Source organism: Nothobranchius furzeri, chromosome 5 (assembly GCF_043380555.1).
Source record: "Nothobranchius furzeri strain GRZ-AD chromosome 5, NfurGRZ-RIMD1, whole genome shotgun sequence".
NCBI lineage: Eukaryota > Metazoa > Chordata > Actinopteri > Cyprinodontiformes > Nothobranchiidae > Nothobranchius > Nothobranchius furzeri.
The window spans coordinates 55,030,374-55,054,570 of NC_091745.1; the positions used below are offsets into that span (position 1 = coordinate 55,030,374).

The 24,197-nt window shown below is 41.9% G+C and overlaps 1 long non-coding RNA gene across 1 annotated transcript in view; it reads left to right on the forward strand.

Annotated features, from left to right (window-relative positions):
- The window catches only part of LOC139069841 (uncharacterized), a 44,863-nt gene extending 43,432 nt beyond the window's left edge, over window positions 1–1,431 (forward strand). Inside the window, exon 4 of the long non-coding RNA XR_011520508.1 lies at window positions 49–1,431. This is a non-coding gene — a long non-coding RNA (uncharacterized lncRNA). The remainder of the gene's footprint in view (window positions 1–48) is intronic.
- Window positions 1,432–24,197: the final 22,766 nt, after the last annotated feature.

The window sequence follows — 24,197 nt, forward strand, 5'->3', positions numbered from 1 at the left end:
GGCTAACCCTCTGCAATGAAATTGAAATTAAATCGGTCTGATTTACAGTGGCAGCGTTATGACCTGGCCCGCTCTCTGTGGCTTTATGGACACCAAGGAGGCAAGTCACCACTTGCAAAAAACATTTCATTGGTTAAATGGAGAGGAATCATATGCTCGCAACAGAATTAGTTCGTTTTCATTGGCGTGAATCCCAGAGTTTCAAGGTGAGTGCGCTAATGAAGAAGGGTGTGTGTGTGTGTGTGTAGGTGTGTGTGTGTGCGTGTGTGTGTGTGTGTGTGTGTGTGTGTGTGTGTGTGTGTGTGTCTGTGTGTGTGTGTGTGTGTGTGTGTGTGAATGGGGGAGGGATCCACTCTAACTCCCACGACAGCTTGGCTTGAATCAAGTGTGGCACTCTCATATGAGTGAAAATAATGGAATCCTATATGTCTTTGAACATGTCAGCATTTAGTAGAGCCTAAATGGAAAGTGACGACTGGACGTAGCCGAGGAGGAAGACGGGAACGCTGGAATGGGAATTGTGTGACCGTGAGGCCATCCCTACGGATGACCTGCAATCAGACTGAGGCAGAACTCACTGTCATCCAACATCAAGCAGCTTAAAACGCCATCGTTTCATTGTTGTCATGTTGTTATTGTTTTGTTCACTTGGCTGTTTGAAGGAAAACACAAATAAAGCTAACGCAGATGTAAAACTATTCTTTTTTTTTTTGTTTTTTGTTTTGTGAATCTTATAAAATTCAACATTTTTATGTATCTGACAGACTATTTCTCAGAAATCCCAAACTATGTTTAGATGTTGCGATGATTTATAATTGTGGTGTACTGAAAAGCCCATGTCTCTTACCTGCTTTAAACTAATAATGTTTGATTGGCCACTGAAAAATAAAATGATCTCAGAACAAACTGTTTAACACATTATGAGCGTGGACACACCGCCTCATATCTTCATGTCCTAAACCACATCAACATCGGCCATATAAACATCAGTTGCAGTTATGCTAACTGCAGAACAGCACAAGCAACTGCTAACATTAGCACTAACGCTAGCCTGAGCTAGCATTAACATTCTTGTTGGAAGAGAGGAAAACAATAAAGAATGTTAGCACACCACTGACGTTCCAGGATGTACCGGGAATATCCAGTACTTGAATGGATGTCATGAAAACGTGAAAACAAGTAACAAAAAGGACCTGAAAAGGTAGAAAATATTACACAGACAAAATATAGATTCCCCAAAAATTATGATCATAAAACTAACACGCAAAACCAACATCAGTTCCTTGTTTTCTACATTATTTAGTGTGAGACGAAGATTTTGCTTCGTGGTTTTTCCTTTGGCAGATGCTTTTAGCTCAGTAAGTTATCCAACATGCATGTTTTTGGTCTGTGGGGTGAAAGTGGAACACCTGGAAAAACACACACTAATAAGAAGGAGATGATTATTCCATGCAAAAAGGCCACAGACAGGATTTGAATTGACAACCTTCTTGCTGATGACTTACCGTATTATAATATGAATTATCAATCTGATTGGTCTTTGAATATTCAACTTAATTTAATCTTAAATTATTTGACCATTCAGGGAACACACTTCATATTAATTCAGACAGTCAAGGATATGGTTTATAAAATTAATTTAATTTTATCTTTCGAAACTAATGATTATACATGACAAAGTATGAACGAAATGATGGGATGTAAGCTAGATGTTTTTAGCAAAACCTTGTTAAGTATCTGAGAGAGCTTGTGATGTCTGGGTTGTAAAATCAGTTTAACTGTATGGTTTAATAAACTATAGATTATTCAGAAAAGCATGTGACACCATCGTACAGAGGCTCCGATACCCTTTGTGTGTCGTTCTTGGGGTCCGGAGAAGAGGCGGCCAGGTGGTAAGTTCACTGGACACAAAGGATCCCAGGTTCTCAAAGAGTTGTAGCTCCCTTTGAATGCAGATTTCACCAGCCATGAGATACTAACAGTCTACAAGTTAAGCTTGGTTTATGCTTGACGCATTCACTTTCTGCTTGGTGATGCGGCTCGCGGCTGGAACGCGCTTCACAACTCGCAGCGTTTATGGTTCGTGCGGCTCGTCTCTGCGGTGAGCCAATATTCTCCCAAACTGAACGGGGCAGCATGGAGCTCTGCAGCATGCATCCAACACTACATCATAGTAGAAGTAGAAATTACTGTTTACAACATGGCATTTCAGCATTTTTTAACAGCGTCCTCGTCTTTTCCGACAGTGCGAGCTATTTCTCTCCAAGAATTATTAACAACATGTTGATCACGGTGATCTCTGAGAGCTTAATCATACAAATGTCTGTATTTACGAACCTCTGCCATACTAGTTCTTGCCAGTCCGCCGTGTTTCTCAGCGTCCCACCTCCCAGGTTGCGTGGTGCGGAAATTTTCGGCCGTGCGGAGTTGCGGTGGAGGGGCGTGGTTGTTAAAATGGCGCAATTTCGCCGCACAGAGCCGTGTGGACCTTGCGGACACGTCAAGCATAAACCAATCTTCAGACGTCTGAGGAGCTGTAGTGTCTGTTATCACCTGCAAGCGTTGCAGAGAGGCTTTTGATCTTGAGGTCAAAGAGAGGATAAGTTTGAATCAAAAGAGAGGGTGGTTCCAAATGCTTGCTCACCCAGTCGTCCGAACCAGAAGGCGGCGGAGAACTGACCAGATCAGGAAGTTATCTCTGTTTTTATTAATTGTTGATGACAAATTTAGACAAATCAGAATTTGATAAGTTTAAAGGGCGTTAAAGACCTCAGAAAATCACTCCCTCACTCAGATACTTAGAGGTTGGCTATCAGTGTTAAGTGAAAATTTTCAACATTAATAATAACATTATATTACTGTGTCCATACTTTTTATACTTCTTATTAATTATCAGTTCAACAATTACTGATCTGCTGTAATTTAAGATCTGAAATGAATCATTACAGGAAAAATATTCTTTTTTAACTCCCAATGTAAAGTATAGGACACATAAATCAAACACTGTGGATTTAAACATATTGTTCTTTCAACAAAATATGATTACTGTATATGAAGTTTTGAAGTCATTTATGCCAAAGAAGATAGACTTTATTCAGAGAGTAGAAGATAAGAGGTCCTGCATCTTGCAGCCTTGAGGGCTGAAGACGCACACAGGATTAGTTAAGAATATTGGATTAAGTTCATCTCTTCATATCCACACCACGTGTCAGATTGACCTGTATGAAGGAGTTGGCTTGTAAGTTAAAAGTTAGCTTCTGGACATTTTGATGAAAAACTTGGCCTTTTGGTGTGCTACAACTATGTGTAATAAAAAAAAGAACAAAGTTCTCCAGGTTGCTGCATTCTGGTTTTGATAGAACTGAAATTTAACTAAAAAGAAATAGCAGAGTATCATTTAATGACCTCAATCGACCTGCCATAGGACAAGTTCGCCAGAACTTATATTTACATTTTTACATGCTGTGGTGTCATTTTTGGAGTATTTCAACTTTCTATACATCAATACAACCCTTATATTCTAAATTTTAATTATATAAATTTAAAATGTTCATAGCAACTAAACATTTTACTAAAAAATGCCATTATGTCTACAGAAATTGAAAATCGTTTTTTGTTTCTACACAAATTTTTCATTATACAGAAATGCCACAGCTTTGTCCCTTAAAATTGTCAAAGGAAAAAAGTTTCACATAATCCTTTCAAACAACCACACATTTATTTGAAGTGCTTCTATATAATAGTTTCTGAGATACACTCATTTATATAAACTTTCACAAAAACATAAATATAATAATCTGCAGGAGTCTAACATAATAATGTTGAATATGTGTAGCTAATTTTTCAGTAGTATATAGTTCTTCTTTTCTCTCACTAATAATAATAACAATAATATAGGATATTGCATGAATATACACAAGAGAAAACTGAAAGTGAAACTTAAACATCCTCCGGCACTATAATGGCGCTTCAAGGAGGGAGGATGTGCTGTTTGGCGAGTGCGTGAGCCATTAGAATGTTTGTAGTGGTGTGTGAGTGTGTCGGAAGTTTGTAATGGGTGTGTGATGTGTGTAGGATGTGTTTGTCTAAACGTATTATTGCAAAAAAGCACAAGAAAAAGCAGAAAGACGGGGACTACAAATTGCGGGAAAATTACATCAAAGCAGGTGATTGGGTGAGTGATAATCATGTGACAGTTCACATTGACAACGTGATGATGTTTGTTCTAGTGTGTGAAGCCCTGTGTTTTTCTTATTTGCGCATTTTGGTTATTTTTTGCAAACTCATTAGCGGAAATACGCAGCGCTCTGGGACATGTTCAGTGTGTGAGATTTAAGTGTAACTCCTCCAGTTTAATATGCAAACGAAATGTTTGTTCCATCTTATATAGTTTCAGTTCTAGAAGCATCTGACTACAGATATGCAAATGGGAGCGCTGGCGCTCCCGTCGGTCTTAAAGGGTTAAACAATGTGCACACAATGCTTGGCAAGTTAAAAAAGAAACATCATATTAGAGCAAATTTCTTTAATAATACATGTTTTCTTATGTTTCCATGTTTGTTTGTCATGATCCATTCACTCACAGTTCTGTAACTGAAAACTCACTCAGCTCCCCAGTTTCAGCTCTTTGCACACCTGCCCTCATCAAAGAATCAGCTCAGCTGTTCCCTCTCTGTAATCACCATCCCATTTCAAAAGGGGCTCTGGTCTTTCCAAAGCCGGGCGTACACTTGTCTGATCCTCCATAACCTGTTCCCTTTACACAGTTTTTTTTTTCTTGTATTGCTGATGCTTTTCCTATTTGTGCATTTTTTCCCCCAAAATCTCCAGCCTTTACCTGTTTACCCCTAACCTCTCAGAACGTGGCCTTGTCAGATTGATTCTCAGCATAACTCGTATCATTTGTAGTATTTATGGCTTCTTGTGTTCTGAGCTGGAGCTGAGATTTCAGTAACAAGACTTATGATCTCACACACAGTGATCGCTTTTAGACTTCTGCCAAAACATCAGGGTTAAAATTAGAAGCTCACAGCTGCAGATAGAGTCTGAGATGTTCTGGTGACTGAAACCACTGTAGGAATTTGTGACGTATGGGCGTGCATAACCTGGAACCACTTACAATGGAGGATGTTTTCTCTCTTCTATCACATGTTTCAGACCCAGGTTTTGTAGCAAACATAAAAAGGAACCAAATAAATGTGAATCTCTTACAGTAGTTCTCTTCTGTGCAGTGATGCACCAACCTTCAGTTACTCCCTCACCATCACCACCCACCCCAGCACCACCCATTCTAATCAAAGATGAAAAGCTTTTATTAATTAAAAAAAAGCTTTCCTGCAGGAAGATGGGAACTAAATGATTGCTCAGATGTGCCCAATTTGAGGCCGATCTGCTGGCAGACTTGGCATCTGGCCTGGGCGGGGCCAGCAGGAAACTGTTACATCTGGAAGCTGTTTACGATGCAGAAATTAAGAGACACACCACGCACAGATACCACCCGCAGACACCAACTTGGAGTCGTAGCGAGTGTGTGTCGGCGTGAGCAACACATGTTCTTTTCCTGTTCGGCTTTGCTCTCCACGTCACCGGTTTTGTTCACTGCAGAAGCAAATCATGATTCTGGTCTGGCTGCATCTCATCTCGGAACAGCAAAAAGTCCATTGGTGCTCAAGTCAGTGCAGTTCTTCCACAATATAAGCTAGCACATTATGGAAGCTCTAGAATCTGCGCCTGTACGCATTAGCAGCCTTCTTTTTCACTCATTCTGCTTTTCTTCTGCTCTAAGCCTTGTCTCTGGCTGCTGTGGTGAAGGAGGAATGTCACATTAGTCTGTGATTATCTCTATGACGTCTACATTCTGTTTTCTACAACTTGAGTAATTGCATTTTTTCTTCTTTTTTTTCTTTTCTTTTTTAATCAAACTCACAAACAATAAGCGGTCAGGAACTGACAGAAAGTCAATGTGCCTCGGACAGCCGTTTGGTCTGAGAAGAAGGCCCGACACCGACGCCTTTTATGCTCAGGATGACGAGGCCAAGTGGGCCCCATCACATGGCCGCCAGGTTAAACAAAAAGCCTCTGAGTGATCGGCCTCAGAGGACTGAAGCGAAATCCAGTGCAGCGGTGCAGACAGCCACCACTGTGCAATTCTGCTCGTCTGACAAAAGACTGATGCTATCTAATAAAGAAAGCTCCATCTATCTCGAGCCCACAAACGTCACTGACAACACAGAAAAGCAGAAAGAGGAAGAGAATTAGGGTTGACTCTCGAGCACCATAAATAGTAGCTGTACTCTGTCAACGAGAAATGAGGTAAATAAATGAAGACTCGGATGGAGAAGTTTAGATGCAGTGCAGCAAAATGAGGTCATCCTCTGAGATACAGGGGCTCAAAATGGAAAACGGTTTAAATAAGTTTAAATTATTTAATAATAATTCACTAGTGCAAGTTTTAGCTTACAGATCCACTGTAAACATTGTGTTTGAAAGTTAAAGTCTCATCAGTCATCACACACTGGTGAAATTCATCTTCTCATCTCACCCATCCCCGTTGGGAGCAGTGAGCTGCAGCTGTTGATGCACTCGGGAAATATTTGATAGTTTAACCCCCCAATCCAACCCCTTAAAGCACACTGTGTCTTTTTCACTTTGTTGAGCCGAGTTTCCCCTCGTGCGAGAATCTACAAGATCCGGGTGAGTTTTGCGCTGAGTATACAGGGGGTTACGGCGCGGAATTAACGCCACATGCCCAGCTCCCAATCAGCACTCGTAAGCTTGCACAAATTTATGTCGTGTTTGATATTTTGTGAGAGATGAGCAAAATAGTGAGCACAGTAGAAGAGGCTCTGTGGGCAGCTGCCACCCAAAAAGTATCAGGGGTCTCATTTATCAAACATTACATAGAATCCTTACTAAAACCATACTTAAGCTCAGCAAAAAATATATACTTACGCCAAGTAGGTTTGTGATCTTTCAAACATGGAGTATGCACAGCTAAACGCAATCTCCGCTTCATAAATTAGAGACTAACGAGAATGTTTCTCAGCTGCATTTTAGTCGCACCCCGCCCTCACCACGCCCACTTACTGCCATAAATAGTCAATGCAAAATGCCATGTGGATCTCATGCATATACATAAGCCGGCTGCTGCAGCGCTCTGCCAGTGACGATGGCGACCGTAGATCAAGGCAGATCAAGGAAGCGCAATTTCACAGAAGCAGAAATTGAGGTATTTGTGGGTGAGGTGGAGAAATGAAAGGAAGTGCTTTTGCAAAACAAATAAGAGAAAATCCATGGAGTGGCACAGCGTTGCTGAAGCTGTCAATGTTGTGAATTCTTCAGAGAGATCTGTGGTGGATATAAAAAAATGGTCCAATCGGGATTCAATCCCCAGACTCCCGGGTGAAAGTCACACACGCTAACCGGTCAGCCAAACAGAGATCTCCCCTGTTCAACTAGCCAGGGCGCATGATCAATAGGGTCACAGCGACAGGACACACACTGTCACAGACGCATGACATTCTGTCTCAATCTGTCCCCCTGCTGATATTCTGCATTCCGTATTCTGCGCTTCAGGCTGTGTGTGCGCGCGCGTGAGTGTGTGCGTGTGGGGGGTCTTGTTCTATGTGAAAACGAAGCAGTACAAGTGATAATGCTGCAGGATTTCATAATTGTATCCTTCTCAGCAGCAGCACTGCAGGTGCTCTCCATGTCCAAAATGTGTGTAAGCCAGGTCTATGTCAACTTAAAGTTGCGCACCTTTTTACGCTTTTTCTTTTATGAATCCCAAAGTTTTCATGCAATGTTGCTTTTGCAGTTTTCTGACCCCGTTTTGTGCGTAAGCAAGCTTGATAAATGAGGCCCCAGAACCGCTCACGGCGCATGCGCTAACATGCGTCAACAAGGCTCGTCAGCTATTTCCCTTTTAACACACATTGATCACTTTTACTTAAACATTTTTTTTGCACACAATGACAAGGGTTGTCAAGAAAGTGTGTTTTATGTCAAATTAAACTGATAAAACATTGATTTACTTTCTTTCATCTTCTTCCTCCAACCTCCATGTATGTGTATCCTCCTATAGCACACCCCAAGGACACCTGACATCAATAACAACTCAAGAAAGGTCTGGTGCGATGTGTAAAAACTGCTATTAGCATATTTTTAGGTCTGATGTGTTGCTGCCACCCATCTGTTTTTAAAGTATATAAAATGATTTACTGAGGATAAGAAAAACCCATAATATCTTTTTTGTTGCACTCTCTCTGGGGCCATGCCAGGATGCAGCTATGTGCTAGAAGATCATATACCAACAACTGATGACAATGGCATGAAGGGGTTGTAGCCTAGGCATGATACCAGCATGCAGGCCACTCAGCATGGATACACTACCACCATGCTCCTCCCAGGACGCTTATATGCTGCTGAAAATAACCACAGCAGCCTCATTATTGAAGTTTAGTGGCTGATCAAAACAGTCATCAAATGTTGCTTTACCGTGACTGGTGGGCCAACTGTGCTTTTAATACTTAAAGATTTTAAGACGCTTCTGGGTCCATTTATGTTCTAATACTTGGTTGTGACTGACTTCATTACAACTTATTCTGTGTCATTAGCTTGTGTGAACCCAGAAAGATCCATGATTGTCTGCAATCAACCCCTTCAGCTGTGTTCACCTCAAATCTGGACATATTTAAAGCATATTTTTCCAGTCTGAGTGGCAATCCAGTGTTCCTGTTATCTGTTTTAAAATGAATGACTCATTTTGGTACAGATTTCAACACCATCAACGTAGCCACTCATTAACATGATCTGGATGAGGAGGATCACTGCTTATGCTGAACAAAAGTGGGGATAGCACATCACCTTGGTGTACACCACAACTGATAGTAACTGTGCTTTGAAATAACTCATTGTGTTGTCTTTGTTCTCAATTATTTTTCTGAAGAGCACCTTCAATATATTTTTGATATTATAAAGTTTTAAGCCCTTCAGCCTCCATTTCTGTGGCATCCAGTCTTTTTAAGACAGCTGTGCTTTCCCTACTGTTTCGAGTCAAAAATGCTGCCATGAAATAAGCCAAATAAGGCATAAAAAAAGGGAGTAAAAGGGCACGCTATGCATCATCCAATTAAACACCATAATTGCATAACACCTGTGGAACAACAACTATAAGGTAGAAGGAAAGGGCTTGAGCACTTGGGTCAAAGACAAATATTTAATTGGCGCAGAAACAAATGTTTCCTCATGGCAATTAAATCTGGCCTTACCATGACATCCTCTGAAGCTGAAGGGGCTATCTCCATGTTGGCCAGGGAACACCTGGATCCTGCTGGTGGAAACTGATAGAAGGGTGAACAGACCAGGACACCAGGAAACTTTAAATATGATTTTATGTTTTTTTAATCATAAATAAGAATCAAAGATGTGCCAGCATGCAGATCCATAAGGAGAAAATTTTACCCAAAATATGCTGTCAGGATGCTACAATGGCTACATGCAGGTAGCAGATGCTTGCATAGAGGTGAAAAGGCGCAGACAGGATTGGATGAGAATGAGACATGACTGCTGTTAAAATCGAATACTTGGTGAGAGCGTACTTTCATGGAAACAAAAGGCTCATGTCAGGCTGCATGCAATCACTGCTAACATATGCATGACAGCAACCATGCTGAGATGTTTGCTAATTTCACCCATTTTATAAATTCCATTTTATTTGTGCTCATTGATTTGGCGTGAGGATGGGAATAGCCAGCTATCAGAGCTGCAGGAATAAAATGCTGGCACTGACCTGTGCATAGATAATTCACCATGAAAGACAATCAATAAATAACAAACACTCTCTAATCAGCCAAGGAGCTGACAGAATGACATTCCATTATCCCCATCAGGTCTGGTGCACTCGGAGCAGCCAAATCTCAGAGGGCCAGGTTTCCCCATCACACTCATATGCACACAAACTTGTCCAACCCCTGATGTCACAACACGCACATAAAAAAAAAACCACAACCGTGCAATTGGCTGTTGAACATCCTAATTAGGAATCTTACCTGAAATACAATAAATTTATAATTTTGAGTGAACACGATAACACGTATGACCCAAACAATGACAACAAACGTACTGTACTGTAAATGAATTGTTTTAGGATTGGCAACCAAAACAGTCTGATAAATATTCAAGAGATATGGTCTTGCATAGAAGATAATTAGCCATCCTGATATTTCATAGCAAATTGTGCCTCGAGACACAAATGTAAGATATCCAAAGTCCATTCCAACCTGCAGGGTTTTTATTATGAGATTCACTCTAATATCTATTAAAGATGATCAAGTGATTAAAACTTCAAAGGCCTTTCATCAGTGATGTAATCATGCTCTTTACATTTAGGTGCTGTATTTTCACTTTTACTTTATTTGGGGTTTTTGTTCGATTTAAAGGCCAAAAAGTTTTTATTAAACAAATATGGCCATTTTTAAAACTATTTTTAAACTTTACTGAAAGTTCAAAGAGGAGATATTGGAAGCAATCCATTTATGACCTATTGTTATTTGTTTTAATTTCACCACTAAAAATAAATTATGAAATGTCCCTGATATTCAAACTCAGGACAAAGTGTCAAACAGCAGTACTGAAGAAACATTTTTTGTATAAAATGTTTATTTACATTGATATTTTAATCATTTTGGTCCGATTGACAATTTTATTACTTACCACCACAGTTATATCTATGTTTTGCATTTCTATCAACCCATCCATCCATCCACACAATTTTGTTCGCTTATCCGGGGTCGGCTCACGGGAAGCCCATCACCCACATCACTGCAGACGCATCTCACGCTCCATCTTTGCCTCACTCATGAACAAGACTCCAAGATACTTAAAATCCTCCACTTGGTGCAGGGCCTCATGCCTGACCTGGAGAAGGCATTCTACTTTTATCTGATTCAAGACCGTGGTCTCAGATTTAGAGAGCTGGGTCTCATCCCAGCTGCTTCACCCTTGGCAGCAAACCACTCCAGTGAGAGCTGGAGATGACGTTCTGATGAAGTAAACAGGAGCCCATCATGTGCGAAAAGCAGAGACTCAATCTGTAGGCCACTAAAATGGATCCCCTCAACACCTTAGCTGCACCTAGAAATCCTGTCCATAAAAGTTATGAACATAATTGGTGACAAAGAACAGACTTGGCGGAGTCCACCTCTCACTGGAAACGAGCCCGACTAACTGCCAACAACGCAGACCAAGCTCTGACACCAGTCATATAGGGACCTAACAGCTGGTATCAGAGGGCCTGGTGCCCCATACTCCCGAAATACCCCCCAAAGGGCCCCCAAGAGACGCGGTCGAACACCTTCTCCAACTCCACAAAACGCATGTAAATTAGTTAGGAGAACTCTCACGCACCTTCCAGGACCCCCATTACCCCTTCTTTCCACCGGAGCTGTCAGCAGCACATCATAGCTGCTGATAGGAACCGCTGTGGTCAACAGAACCTTTTCCACCGGAGCCGTCAGCAGCGCGAGTCGGCCACGTTTCAGGAGCAGCATGTCGGGGCCCTTACGTGCTACACCTCTGAAACGGGTCAAGTTTGACATTTTGGGGAAGGAAAGACAGGAAATCAGACGCGGAAACAGAGCGAAGCTCCCGAGATTTTCAGAATAAAGAAACGTACTGCCTTCCGGTTGCTTTACTTTAAAAAAAAGTTACTAACTGTGCGGCCCCGTGAGAAGTTATCACCTAGCTAGCGGCCTCCTTTGTTTTTCAGGTCCGTATTGGCGATTATAAAACGGACAGAACATAAAACACAAACGTTTTGGAGCCATGTTGTAATTTTCTCCTGCTTGTTGTTGTGTTTACTGACGAAGTCACTCGTGTGACTTCGTGCTCTGTCGGTGACAGCTGCTCCCCTGCTGCTTCGCGTCTCGTGGGAAGGGCCAAGCAGCAGCTTACGCGAGCAAGACGTGCTGCTGCAGTAACGTGCTGCTGACGGCTCCGGTGGAAAGAAGGGGTAAGGGTATAGAGCTGGTCCAGTGTTCCACGGCCAGGACGAAAACCACATTGTTCCTCCTGAATCTGAGGTTTGACAATCCGACGGACCCTCCTCTCCAGAACCCCTGAATAGACCTTACCAGGGAGGCTCAGGAATCTGATTCACCTGTAGTTGGAACACATCCTCCACCCCAGTCCGTGATATTACAGAGCCGCATCAGCCAACACAACCCTACAACATCCAGAGCCTTAAGGAACTCTGGGCAGATCTTATCCACTCCCGGAGATCTGCCACCAAGGAGCTGTTTAACCACCTCAATGACCTCAGCACCAGAGATTGGAGAGCTTAATCCAAAGTCCCCAGACTCTGCTTCCTAACTGGAAGATGTGCCGGTGGGATTGAGGAGGTCTTCAAAGTACTCTGCCTACTGATCCACAATGTCCTGAGTAGAGGTAAGCAGCACACCGTCCCCACTATAAATAATGTTGATAGCGCACTGTTTTCCCTTCCTGAGGCGCCGGATGGTGGACCAGAATTTCCTCGAAGCCGTACATAAGTCTTGCTCCATGGTCTCCCCCAACTCCTCCCACCAAATCCTCCCAAGCCCAGGATTTTGCCTCCGCGACAACCCACGCCGCATTCCCCTTGGCCTGCCGGTTTTGCATTTTTCCCTAATAAATTATTTCACAGGATTGACTTTAAAATGGAATCCAAAATCAGTTGAATGACATTTAGACTGAGTGCAATGACAGTTATTTGAATTTTATAGTTTTGTTTTATACATAAAATAAAATTGTAGGACTCAGGTGTGTTCCTCTGTTAAGGGATTCAGTAACTCCTGTCTTGTCTGAAGGCTTCACGAATAGCCTCAGTTCAGTAAATAACATAAACTGTTTTCAGGACCGATGAGCTAACCACTAGTCTGAGTGCAGCAAAGATTGTAGCTTCTGTTTAAAAACACAACAATACACAGACCTTTACATTAGCCTCGGTTTCACTTGGCATTCTGTGGTTTTTCACAAACAAATACCACTAGCAGTAAAAAAAAAAAAAAAAAAAAACATGCTTCTGTTGCATCTGGTGGTCATCGTCCAGAAGAAATGTCTTCATACTTTAGCTAAAATAACTGTGCAAAGGTTTGGTTGTTTAAAGATTTATGCAATTTTATTCTTTTGAAATATGAGGAGCTTGGTGTTTTGGGTCATCAGCAATGACATTTACTCAGAGCTCATCTGTTTTAAACTTTATTTTTCTGATTACAGACTGTTCTGGAGGCTATGTACAACAGGTAAAATAGAAATTATGTGTGACCTGTACACAGAGACACCGTTTAAAAGCAAACAGGCCCATGCATAATGTGTCAAACATTTGTGCTCAACAGGATATAGTAAAAAAAAAAAAGTCTGTTTTGTGTCTGATAGAAAAACAGAGTTACACACTTATTTGGAATAATTATTCCTCGTTTTTTCTTCCTAGGATCCAAATGTAAACAACTTGTGTTAGTTCAGTGTCAGAAATGTGCTGCTCCTTATAAATATTCATAAACAAAAAGTATTGTATACGTTTTATTTTTATTTATGTGACACTAATTGTTATAATACACAAAATTTATAAATACTGGATTTTTACTTATTGTCTTCCTATGAAAGAAAACCCAACATCATCTTCAGCTGATGTTTTGTTTTCAGGTGAGCATTTCCATCCCATGACTTAGAGCGGTGACAAGGCTCTAAGCGGTTTACAGCGCACTCCTACCGGGAGGTAATAATTCCACTGGTGGATCCGTTCACATTTTGTTACAGATGTGCGTTTGTGTGTTCTAGCAACAGAGAAGTCGGTGAAGCTAATCTGTCAATGGTGTGAATTACTTCACAGGAAAACACAAAAAAGCTGTATGACGGACAATTACAGAATTTTTCGATTGCTAAAACGCGTTTTTTAAAACTGTACGTTTTTTTCAAAACTGCACACACAAACCCCAAACATAACACACAAATTCCTAAACCGTGGCTTCCCTTTGCAACAAAACCCTGCCACCACATATCGTAACGTGTTCCCAAAATGGAACACGTGTTTTCATTAGGTAAACACAGCCACATTTTCACATGACACACACATACCATTCATTGCTTAAACACGAGTAGCCCTTGGGTGAACACTACCAAGCATGGAAAGAACACTGAAGAGCAAAACTGAAAACACAATTGTCTAAATGGAACACAATGAATTACACACTGAATGTATGACAGTGCCCACTTTTCTCTGAGACAAACATTAGACATCACATTAGTTTTGAGACAAAACATTTTATTTTTACAGTTAATCCCCCCCCCCCCCCCCCCCCCCACACACACACACACACACACACATTTTGAGACCAAACATTTTACTTTTACTGTTACCCCCCCACCACCCCCACCACCACCACCACCCCACACACACAAACATTTTGAGACAAAACATTTTATTTTTACAGTTAACAATCATGGGGCATTATGCCGCCGGTCTCTGTCTGGCCAGAGGGCCTCATCAACATCACAGGCGATGTCCTCCTGGTCCGAACAGCGCTGGAAGTACCGCCTCGAGTGCCTCATGAAGCCCTGACAGGCCTCAAAGGCCACATCTCTACAAGCCTCCTCCATAGCTTGAAGCAGTGGGACCTTGCTCTGTGGATTCCTTTCGTACGCCTTCCACCTCCAGGCTGAGAAAAACTCCTCAGTGGGATTGAGGAAGGGGGAATAAGGTGGAAGGTATAAAATGGAAAACCGTGGGTGGTCCTGAAACCACTCATACACCTGGGTAGCCTTGTGGAAACTTACTTTAATGCTGCAGTCCCTGATTGCAAATTGCTCCCCAGACCCGAAAGTTTAGAGATTTGAATATTTGTGTGTTGTTGATCGAAGCTTTGAGAATTTATATGGAAAGTGTGTGTAAACCTGAAAATTGTGTGTTGTGTTTTGACAGCAAGGTAATGTGAAATTGACATCAGAGTGTAAAGGAGGAAAATCAGAGTTCTAATACAATAAGGAAATCCTAAATAGTGATGAATTGAGTCAAGCGATTGGGAACAGAAGTAGAGGTTGTAAAAATTGTGCCTCATTTTTGCTTTTTGAGTTTTAGCAATCGAAAAAAACTGTAACAACAACAATTAACACTCATTCACTCATTCTGAAAAGGATGAATTTAGAAGCACATACAAGGCCTCTTAGCCTCCACCTGAGTACGGCTAACACACTCACCACAGGGTGGGTGTGTGTGTGTGTGTGTGTGTGTGTGTGTGTGTGTGTGTGTGTGTGTGTGTGTGTGTGTGTGTGTGTGTGTGTGAATTCTCTCAGTGGCGGTTCCTGTTTCAAACAGCCACCTCATCATTCATGCTCCTCAACAAGAGCAGCTAGTTTTCATAAAGTGCCAGCATGCACTGTAAATGAGTGTGGTATCACGTTGCCTCTGTGTACGCCAAACCCTTAAGTAGCTTTTTTTTCTTTTGTTCCACTTTAAGATAGGACGGAAATGGCAAGCTGTGAGTCTCCGTCTCATGCTTCATTTTAGAAATTAAACATTCTTAATTAATGTAATGGAGCTAATGTGCCGATACTTCCTGCCTGGGGATCCTCTGCCCAGAATCCTTCTGTAACCCGAGAGGCACCTTCAAATGTAAGGGGTGCTGCAGGCCGGAGACCTACGAGTGACCGCAGGCTCTTGGACGCGTTTCCTACTGACATCATGGTGCAGACTCGACGAGCTGTCTCAGAGGCAGCTGGAGCATGGAAACAGACAGTCTGATATCACTGGCTAGCCTCTGTTTTAATGTCCATTAATCAAACATCTGCCGCAAATCACTAATAAACAAGATGAAAGCAAGAGAAACGTCAGTATCCAGTGACATCTCAAGGTTTCCAATGAATACTTAAAGAAGTTGAGATGTAAGTATGCAAATACTAAGTGCCCTAAGTTTTCCCCCACATCTCAGTTCCTTTTCAACAGCATGTCTCACATTTTCTCTGAGCAGTCAGGGCCAAAATGAGTTTGCGTCATGGATCATGGAGAGTAATGAAATAATCCCAAAATGACACTGTGAAATTGCTGGATGAGAGAAGGTGCCGCTTGTCAGGCAGCTGATTCTATTCCCCCCATCTACCTCTGATCTGTTGAAGTCACACACTATCAGGAGAAGGGCCACCGCTGTATATATTTGTTTGAGATGTGGCGGCTGGTGACGGGGGGAGGTGGGGGGTGAAATCAGCCGTGTGGGAGTTATCGGATGTTCCAGTTTGTGCCCCCATAAAATCGACATGAGACTCCCCCTCCCTCCTTCTTCTCCCATGTCTCATTTCTATAAAGGCGGTGGCTGGTTAAAGGTGGGGAGTTGAAAGAGCAAACAAGAAGGCAATGGCCACTCACTGACTTAACCTCTGTCATCAGAGTGCTCCGGTGTCAGCGCACGAATCAAATCAAGATGAATGGGGCCTATCCTGGCCACTGGAGGCTCGCCTCATTGGGCCCAATTTCATCTGCGCCAGTAACTGTTCATATAGAAAGAATAATAGAGCGTCTGACCATGCCACTGTGTGAGGAGGAAACTCTGGCGCATACAAATAGGTTCCCAGTCGACAGGAGAAAGGGAGATATTAGGGTGTTGCACGACAGGAAGAATAGGTGGAAGCACCTCAGAGGGGGGCTCCACTTTGTTGCCTAATTGATCAGGTTCCACCGTGACATAGACATCACCGTTTTAATTGTTGCTGGACCACTGTCAGGTTGTTCATATCGGATCTGTGGCCGATAAGTGTCTCCAAACACATCTGATTTGATAAAATCCCACAAGCAACAACAGTCGATTGTCAATATACATCAGTGCGGTTTTATCAAAGAGTAAAGCCAAACTATACAGTCTAGGTGCCAAGTTGTGTTTTTGTGACTTACATTCTGGAGATGTTGGGCTGGACGTCCCACCTCCTCGCTCCAACCCATTAAAAATGTTTAATGAGCAACAAGTTCAGCAAAACGTTCTAGAATGAACAAGTCTGAACTACATGATTCAACAAGGAGATTATTTGACTTATGAATGTTTGGAAGCTCAGGTGTGAAAAAGGAGGTCTGTATTTAGAATAAGTTCTGCATGTCAGCAGTTTTACAAAACCAGTGTGCACAGCTACAGGAGTGGAATGCAGCCATTGAATACACGCGCTTGTGCAAGTTCATGAACTGGCACAGATCAGTTATGCCCTATCCTGGGCTGTGACTTTCGTTTGTGAATGACTTGGAATGACTTAGAAGGCTTCGGGAACCCAACTGTAAGAAAAGTGAAGTAACTTATACAATAAGTATAATTAAGAAACTTTATAACTAAATGAATTAAAACTTAGCATGACCTTTGTATAACTCTCACGCTTTGTAATTAAGATGTGTTCCCCTCATATCCCAGTCATGTTTGGCAAACGAGCCATTTGCTTTATTTTGTCCCCAGCAAATGGCCAGTAGTCACAGCTTAGTGGTACCAGTTGTCTTCCCCTGTCTTTAACCATCCAAAAGTGGCACAGAACTCCACACGGTTACTTCTACTGTGCAGAAAGAGACCCCGGCCACTTTATGACCGCCTGGACTGGCATCCTGCCTAGGTGCAATAAAATACTGACACATTTTCCTGTGAAACATGCACATAAATGTAGTGTGCTGCGTTGGTAGACCCAGACTGAAATCAATGCAAGGCTATCTCTGTAAATGATGCACTACTTTATAAAAATCTGTTTGCTTATATTCCAAAAGCAGAAGCGGGTGACTCAGTTCAAAGCAGCAGCAATACAAAGAGTGATTTGAAAATGGTTCAGCTCCAGTCTCACTCCTATAGAGGTTGCAGTGGCGAGGCCCTCCAGCTAGTATCCTGCCACAGTCGTGCTTACAAGCTTATGTTTATGCTGCTACAACATCCTTTTATTGTTCAGGATGTAATCTTGTTAATGGCATTAGTGTTTTGTGTACTATTGTTTTTCGAGCATTTGTGTGTATCACTGTGTGTGTCCTCATTCTCATCTCTGTCTCAGTACTGTGCTTCACGTTATGGGGCTCCACGTTTCTCCTTTAAGGGCTGCTTTCTTGTTTTTTTGCTCTCCTGCACACAATTAAAAAAATGTTGTCCTCGTTGTTTGCTTTTTTAAATCGTTGTTTGCTTTTTTAAACATTTTAAAATTTTGTAGGATTAATACAGAAAAAACAACATAATTCCTGACGAGTCAACTTGGGCTGCTAATTTACTTAAAAATTAGTGAGTTTTCTAAAACCAATTTCTTTATGTATTATTACGGTACGGTATCAGTTACCATATCTACGTAGGCTGATGAATGCCAGATCTATTTTGCTATGAATAGACTCAGATGTGAGGGCATGGTTCGCTGCAAACTTCCTCAAACCTGATGAGTTCTTTCTGATCTTAGAGATCGCTCTCACTCCTTTTCTGTTCCAAATCTTCTGAACTTTGGTCTCAAGCAGTGTGTCACCAGCCTTGGGGTAAAATTAGATGCTGGCTTTTTGATGTTCCCTCAGATAAATGCGGTGGTTAAATCATGTCTCTTTCAATTACGCCATTTAACATGCTCGAAACCAATTCTGAAATAATCACATTTGGAATCTGTTCTACTTGCCTTTATCACCTTTTGTCTGGACAACTGTCATGTTGTGTGGCAGGTGCCTGACCCACAACATACAGAATCAGTCCACAAACAATAACAATAGTGAAAACAATAATTTATTGAAAAAACACCAAACAAAAGGTGCAGCCGGAAAATACAGCTGGTACTCCAGGAGGGGAAGAGACTCAGGTGGGGTGATCTAAAAACAGACAGGTTTAGTTTGGGGATCAGATCCTGGTGAGTTCTCGAGTTGGTGGACTTATGCCCCTTTCACACTAGCATTTGCTCCACACCGCCCGGATGGTCCCAGTTAGCCCCAGCCTGGCCCAGCTGATTCGACACATCCTTGCTTAGAAATGCAAGGAACGCAGTCAGAGAAGTTCTCAGCTCCAAGGTAATTAGCATGATCATGCCGTAGGCCCAGGTGGGCTGATTCTACCCACCAATCGGAGGCTTCCCCTAATGGAAGCTGTGAATTTGAGCCGGCTTATCAGTCAGCAGTGGGTGTGTTGGCCTTGGTCAGCCTGAAGCAGACTACCTCAGAAAGAAGGCTGACCAACAGTTTGGTTGCACCCTGAAAAAACGCAGGCCTTGTTAATGTAGAAACTCTCTATGCTATCCAGACCATGAGGAGCCTAAGCATCCTGCCCAGGACCTGGTGTTTGGCCTGTGACTCTATTTATGTTTAGTTTTTTTTCTGGTGTTGTTACTGACTGTTTTTGTCTTTTTTGAAATGTTCTTTTTATGACTATTGTGCAGCATTTTGGTCAGCTCTCATGTTTATATGTGCTGTAGAAATAAAATGGTATAGTATGGTATTATTTATCCTGCAGATTACCTTTTCACCCTCCTTCCCTCAGGCAGAAGATTTAACATTTTGATTCCCAGGGTGTTTTTGTGGTATACACTCACCTAAAGGATTATTAGGAATACCTGTTCAACTTTCCCTTAATGATATTATCTAATCAACCAATCACATGGCAGTTGCTTCAATGCATTTAGGGTGTGGTCCTGGTCAAGACAATCTCCTGAACTCCAAACTGAATGTCAGAATGGGAAAGAAAGGTGATTTAAGCTATTTTGAGCGTGGCATGGTTGTTGGTGCCAGACGGGCCGGTCTAAGTATTTCACAGCCTGCTCAGTTACTGAGATTTTCACACACAACCATTACTAGGGTTTACAAAGAATGATGTGAAAAGGGAAAAACATCCAGGTGAGGCCTGCCATGCCTCTGTCATGCACTGACACCATTGTTCCATGCACTGACACCATGGGGCGACGGTGGCACAGGAGTTAAGTGCTCGCCCCGTAATCGGAAGGTTGCTGGTTTGAGTCCCGCTCAGTCTGTCGCTGTCGTTGTGTCCTTGGGCAAGACACTTAACCCACGTTGCCTGCTGGTGGTGGTCGGAGGGACTGGTGGCGCCAGTGCTCGGCAGCCTTGCCTCTGTCAGTGTGCCCCAGGGCAGCTGTGGCTACATCGTAGCTCATCCCCACCAGTGTGTGAATGTGTGTGTGAATGGGTGAATGACTGATTGTGTTGTAAAGCGCCTTGGGGGGTTCTAGGACTCTAGAAGGCGCTATATCAAATACAGGCCATTTACCATTTACCATTCCCTCTGATTACCACCAGCAGGCAAGGTGGGTTAAGCGTCTTGCCCAAGGACACAACAGCAGAAATATCTGTCCAGAGCTGGAATCGAATCTACAACCTTCCAATTACTGGACCACCCACTCAACCTCCTGAGCTACTGCTGTCTCAGCTAGTTATTAAATGATTTTTAGAAGGCTTTGTGCAAATTATATGATGCAGTGTTGTGTATGTGTGTACCTAAATCCAGCAGCTGGTGTTTTAACTGCAACTGAACAGAGGAAACATATTTCTTCTGTCCTAAAGGCTCTTCATTGGTTTATTAGAGAAAATATAATAACCACTTTGAGTTTATATGACACATAGGTATATAAAAATCCTTTACCTCACGTCTTCTCGGTGTTCCCCAGAGCAGAACCAAGATCCTACTTTCCCCATTCGAAACATCTGCTACAGTGGTGCAGTCATAGAACAACATGTTTTGAACTAAAATGTTTCTTTTCTGAACAGCTGTTCCCACATCAGATTGATGATTCTGATTGTCTTCTCTTCATGTTACAAAGTCCTTAGCAACAGATAAGTGAATGAATGATTGAACTCACAAGCCATCAAACATCCAAATACATAAACAGACAAATGAAAAATGACTGAATAATGTTAACATATAACAAAATAGTACATTTCAGTTCACGATAAAAGTGATGTAAAAAAACAAAGAACAGAGAAACTTTAAGCATCATATGACCCTAAAGGTGAAATACGGAACGCGAAGACCAAAGCGACACCTAGTGTGTGGAGGTTGTAGCTGCAACAATAGAACAAGGTGTCCAGCCGTCGGGATACCAGGTTCAATGCAGATGCGTGAACATTTTTATTTGGATCCATCTGTTGTAGGATTCACCTACTCTCACTCTGGTTTTTGATCTTTTATGTTCGTTCCTCTCCTGAGAAGGATAAGCACATCTTCTGGGCTCAGAAGCAGCAGCTTGACTTGGCGAGTCCACCATTTTCCACAGTGCCAGTCTGATTGTGCTGAGCGATCTGTTTGGCAACCTGTAATGGTGCCCTCTACTGGTTGGTAGATGTAAACATAAACCCAGTGATGTTTGATTATTTTTTTAATGAAAATATAGCTTTGAAAGGAAATACTGCAACTTCCTTCTGCACACCTCCAAACGCACCATGGAAGTAATATTTTTAAATATAGCTTTTATTAAATACTTCTGTACTCAACTTTTAATGTATGTTATAGTGAGAGAGCAGAAAAAATGTAACACCTATGATTAAAATAGAAATATTCATAGTTGATCAGTTCACCAACTATTATTATTGTTATTATTATTATTATTATTATTATTATTATTATTGTAGTTGTTGTTGTTGTTGTGGTGGTGGTGGTGGTTTTGTAGTGGTTTTGTCAATCCTCTTGTCTGTACAACCTCCGTAATGTTCATAAAGTCAACCACACGGAAGTTAGAATAACTTATGACACCAAATTAATCAAAAATAATCAGCGTCTCATTTCTCAGCACCATCTCAGCACACAATAATGCTATAAAAGTAAACGTCCCTGTACAAGTGATCACAAACTAATAATAAAGTGTATGATCTCTCTCTCTCTCTCTCTCTCTCTCTCTCTCTCTCTCTCTCTCTCTCTCTCTCTCTCTCTCTCTCTCTCTCTCTCTCTCTCTCTCTCTCTCTCTCTCTCTCTCTCTCTCTCTCTCTCTCTCTCTCTCTCTCTCAGCCATGGACATCAGTCTTGTCCTAAGGCTCACATTAATGAATCCACTAAATAAAGTGCCACACCAACCCATCCATTATGTGCATTCCTTTCAGAACAAAACATTAATCAATTCCACTGTATGTACTAATGCAGCAACCACAATCAATCTGAGCTTCTTATGACAATTAACAAAGCTTTAGTGGGCCGTTCTGCAACATGCTGACCCATCAATTACAGCATCCATCAAAGGGCCTGGCACTAATGGCAGCTCGCTCCCTGACTCGCTCCTCCATCCCAACTCCACTGTGGGAGCAAACGCACACGTGGCGATAAAGCATCTGTGGGCTGAAGGGAAGAATCAATTCATATCAATTATACATGCCTCGCATAATGTGTTAATTTGAGTGTTTGATCACAATCCTCCCAGTTCATGCAGAGACTGGATTGTTTTTTTCTTCTCAGAAATCACTTAAACAGAAAAATCACACCGTGCATGTTTAAAACAGATTCAGTTTACTGATAAATTCTGGTTTGAGTCAGCTTTACTAGTTAGTAATCTTCAAACTGTTAAAAATAATCTGATAAAAGATGTGTATAAATACCCATGGGTGCAAATGTTCTGTTTGTAGTCAGAGATCTTTGATACTGACCATTACAAAATTTAGGTAAAAAGAAAAGCAATTATTTATATGAAGTAAAAGATGTCTGTCTGCTCATGTGCAGATTTGACTTTCTTTTCCTTCCCTCCGTATTTCCCAGCAGGCCTTGCGGCTCTGGGGCCCTGATCCCGTGTCGGAGGCAACACGTTGATACCAGGGTTCATCCAGAACATGTCTGCCTGCATAATTAGAGAAGTGAATCTAACCACTCCATTTGGTAGAACAAGTGAATCCCCGCTCACCCCCCACCCCCCTCAGCCTGCCTCCCTGTCTGCCTGCTGTACACGGCTTAATGCGAGCGTGTCATGACTATACAAAGGTGAGAGGAAGATGGTAATTAAACTTTAAAGTGGACAAGTGGGGGCTGGATACACCTCTTTAAACACCAAGAAACCAGTGCTGGAGAAAGAAAATTAACCAACTAAATTAGTTTTTTTTTTTTTTTTTTTTTTTTTACGGGGCTATCTCTGCCTCCCACTGATCTGGGTAAAAAGCTGCATCATTTATTATCTTCCCTGAGTTTTCTTCTTCTAACAAATGCAAAGATCAGTGATGACATTTTGAAATGTGGAAGACAACAGTACAATGGGTTGACCATGCGCCAAAGCCCATGAAATGACAAATTCAAGTAGTCTGAAATTCTTTTAAAAGCCTCAGTTTGGAGGAACAGAGATTAGTTATGATCTGATTGAAATGCTAACGGCTAGTCACTGCAGAGCCAAGATCTCACTGGATGGCTGTTGCCTGGAAACAAGTCCAATATCAATCATGTCTTGATTTATGCAAACACTTTGGAATATGGAGTGAGACTGTCGGGCATGTGTTTACCCTCGATCCAATGGTTCACATAAAAAGGTCTTCTGTGGTAGAAACCAGATAGTAAAGGCCGTGAATCCAAGTTAAATTATGGTGTGAAAAATAAGAAGTTAATAGTAAAGATATATATTACTGTATTCATTGCAGTGAGTACATGTGCATTAAAAAACCAAACCATGAAAACTCCCAACAATGACTTGTTTACACAAAGTCAAACACAAACTGCAAGAAATCCAAGTCATGTGGAAGAATTTTCCTGTTGGTTTATTTGGTTTCGTCTGTCTCCAAGTTGCTCTTGTTAAGTCTGAGGTGAAAGCAGTGAAAAAGCGCCGGGGAAGCTGTAACCTGGAAGTCTGTGCCAGCACATAGGAGTCTATTAAAGTGATCGCCCCAAGTAGTCCTAAATCATTCAAATGATGTAAACACTTTGTTGTTATTTGCTGCCTCCATTTGGCCACCAGTGCAGTGTTTTAAAGAATTACGTGAACCATTTACATAGTATCGGGCCACAGTTGGACTATTGGATTTTATGTGGCCCAAATATAATTTAGGGCTCCAAAGCGTGGGAGAGCTGCATGGTGTTTTAGGAGTGATAACAACCTCTTGCATTTACATATACATTTACTTTGTCTCTTGTCACAACGTCTTAACCTCTCTGTCCCTGTCCCAGCCGTAAATGAACCTGTCTAAGATGCCTTTCCCTCCTCACCTCCCCTCTCTCTCTCTCTCTCTCACACACACACACACACACACACACACACACACACACACACACACACACACACACACACAC